Below are 3,732 nucleotides of genomic sequence, written 5' to 3'. Positions count from 1 at the left end.
AATGAGATGAACAATTAAGAGATCAGTCTAGGAGGTCCAAGAGTTGCTGTGGAAGGCAAGAAAAGAATCTAAATCACTAAGAATAAGTAAAAAGGACAGTTGGGTATTAGTCAGTATTGGGAGGAGGTTTTTAGTGAAGCCTGTCAATTCTTTTGCACCTTTCAGTAGGGTTTCAGAAATGGCAAAGTTACTTTTTGTCATTCAACTTCAATGCTCTTTGTTTATCAGAGATCATTTTTTCCTGAGATGCTCCGAAAATTTGTTTTTGCAAAACTGAATTTTGGTTGGCAAAAGATCTGTTTCTTCACAGTTATCAGAATCTGCATGCTAGGGGCCCCTGGGTGGGTCAGTTAGTTAAGTATCTGCCTTCAGCTCAGGTCATGATCTCAGGGTCCTGGGATTGAGCCCCATGTCGGGTTCCCTGTTCCATAGGGAGTCTGCTTCTTCTGCTGCTGCTGTCTCACCCTCTGGCTCATGTTCTTTCTTTCTCTCTCAAATAAGTAAGTAAAATCTTAAAAAAAGAAAAAAAAGAATCTGTATGCTGGAAAGTTGAGGCTCTTAATAAATCACAATTGGTAGTAAATCACACACACACACACACACACACACACACACACACACACACACGCAAAGTTTAGAGTGACAGCTTCCAATGTATCTGTAACCCAGACTTTCTGAGCCCTTAAATACTGACTCTTTAAGTCTTGATGACTTGAAAGTTGGTTGATGAGTTAGATACCCAGTGAGGAGGAGGGAACTACAGACAGGATGGAATGCTAGTTTATCCTGCAAGAAAAGAAAAAAAAGGAGAGTAAGATGGATGTAAGTGCTGGAAAGAGCGTGGCCTTCCAGTCCTTTGACTGTAATATGTCAGCCATGTTTCCCAGCCTATCAGAGATGCTGGGGTATGCTATCAGCTAGTGATAGAGTAGACACATATGAAATGTCACCCTCATCTTACTGGTGTTTACATTTTCAAAGTCATAACCATGACTATACAAACGTTAGTGTGAGTAACCTTTTCATAACTATTTTAACAGAAACTCCCTAAACATTTATCATTCTATTTGTCAAGAAAAGTTATTCTATTATCCTGTTTATTTGAATCCACTAAGCATGTAACATTGGTCATCCCTGAATTAGTAGACATCTTCCCCTTGACTCTAACCTGTAGTCTAGAATCTCCCACAGAACTTTTTATAGTTCTAAGTGTCCAGACCCTACCTCTGGAGATTCTGAATCAGAATCTCTATGGAGATACCCTGGACTACAGCATTCCATTTTTACAAACTCCTCAGATGATTTTTCCCCCTGAGAACACATATTTTATTCTTTAGAAATATAAAGAAATTGGGAGATGACTACAGTTCTCAGGCAATTTCTAATGAACTCCAAGGCTGAAGACCATCTTTGTTTCTAACTTATTCTGCACACTACCTCCAGAATTTTTTCCTCAAATGCACATCGTGGGGGTACCTGGGTGATTCAGTCAGTTAAGCATCTGCCTTTGGCTCAAGGTACTGGGATTGGGTTCCTTGTTCAGTGGGGAGTCAGTTTCTCCCTCTGCCCCCCACCCCCGCTCATGCTCTCTCTCATACTCTCTCTCATGCTCTCTCTCTCAAAATGAATAAATAAAATCTTTTTTTTTTTAAAAGATTTTATTTATTTATTTGTCAGAGAGAGAAAGAGAGCACAGGCAGGCAGAGTGGTAGCAGAGGCAGAGGGAGAAGCAGGCTCCCTGCCGAGCAAGGAGCCAGATGTGGGACTCGATCCCAGGATGCTGGGATCATAACCTGAGCCCAAGGCAGCGGCCCAACCAACTGAGCCACCCAGGCATCCCGAATAAATAAAATCTTTAAAAAAAAAAAATGAAATGTACATCATGTTACTCATTTCCTCAAAAACACTGCCCTTCAGAATAAGATTCAAATTTCTTCATATTGCTTTCCTGGCCTTCCTAGATCTGATCCTGTCAAAGGACATTTAGCTTATGCTGCAGTAACAACCTCCTGGCTTAAGACAATAAAAGTCCATTTCCTACTCCTGCAACATGTCCAGCATGGATCAATAGGGAGGCACTAGTTTATTCAGTGACCCATTCTGCCCCATGGCTTTGGAGCTTTGTGGTTAGAGAAGAGAGATATGCACATCTCTTCTTCCTCTTCTCTCTCTCTCTCTCTCTCTTTTTTAAGGTAAGCTCCACATCCAGCGTGGGGCTTGAACTCAGGACCCCAAGAGCAGGAGTTGCATGCTGAACCAACCAGGTGCCCCTCTCACTCATTCTTAAGTACTTTGACCTGGAAGTGGAATGTGTCATTTCTGCTCACAATCTATAGCCTTGCCTAACTGCAGGGAATATATAAACGTCTGGGGACTGGGAAGAGTATTAGTAAGCATTTGTTGTATCTACCACGGACCCCATATCTACATATTTTTTAAAAGTTGAAGAGGACTTCATACAACTTCATAAAAACCATTTAAAAATGTATGGTTCAGTGGCATTAATTACGTTCACGATGTTGTGCAACCATTACTTCTGTCTAGTTCCAAAACATCTTCATCACCCCCAAAGGAGACCCCTTACCCATTTTCCCTCCCTCCATCCCCTGGCAACCACTAATCTTCTTTTTGTCTCTAGGGATTTACCTATTTTGGATAGTACATATAAATGGAATCATATAATACGTGGCCTTTTGTGTTTGGCGTCTTTCACTTGTATAATGTTTTCCAAGTTCATCCAAATTGTAGAATGTATCAGTACTTCATTCCTTTTTGTGGCCAAATAATATTTCATTATATGAATATACTACATTTTGTCTATCAGTTTGTCTATTGATGGACACTTGGGTTGTTTCTACCTTTTGGTTATTGTGAATAGTGCTATGAAAATTCATATACAAAATTATTTATTTGGACACCTATTTTCAGTCCTTGTAGTGTATATCTAGGACTGGAATTGTAGGGTCATAGAGTAATTCTATGTTTAACTTTTTGAGGAACTGCCAAACTGTTTTTCACCTGATTTGCCTTCTTAGCCTCTGTTACTCCAGTTAAATGAGGAGCAGCCATTGTTCTTAAAGTTAGTATTTTACAGCTCAGGGTATTTCTTTGGTTTTGAATCATCTCCCCCTTTTTTCTATTTTTTTGAAATAGAAATTGTAACAGTTTTTTAAGGTTCAGTTCCAACCTTCCTTCCATCAGTTCTTGGAAAGAAACTCTACTACTTCTGCAAATTCCTGTGTTTCCTCCTCTTTATCTCTTTTATACCACATATTTTATTCTGACTAGTTGTTTATATATAACTTCCTCACTAGATTTTAGATATGCTTATATGACTTACTCTTTTATTCTACATGATGTCAAAAACAGTTCTTTGCAGATGTTTAATAAAGGTTGAGTGAATAAAGATACAAATAAATAGCTATCGCCTTTTTTTTCTCATTTGCTATGGGTTCATTTTTTTTTTTTTTTTTTGGAAATAATCTGGAAAATAAATGGAAGGTATCACATTCTCAAAATTTTTATTTCAGGGATGCTTTCTGGACAAAATTCAGTGAACTTAGTTAAGAAGGTAAATCATTCTCTTTTTTTTTAAAGATTTCAAAGATTTAAAAAAAATTTTTTAAAGATTTTGTTTATTTATTTGCTTGTGTGAGGGAGAACACAAGAGCAGGGAGAAGCAGGCTCCCCGCTGAGCAGGGAGCCCAATGTGGGGCTCTATCCCATGCTGAA

Source organism: Mustela erminea, chromosome 9 (assembly GCF_009829155.1).
Source record: "Mustela erminea isolate mMusErm1 chromosome 9, mMusErm1.Pri, whole genome shotgun sequence".
NCBI classification, from domain to species: domain Eukaryota; kingdom Metazoa; phylum Chordata; class Mammalia; order Carnivora; family Mustelidae; genus Mustela; species Mustela erminea.
The sequence above is the reverse complement of the archived record's forward strand: the minus strand, read 5'-3'. Positions refer to the sequence as shown.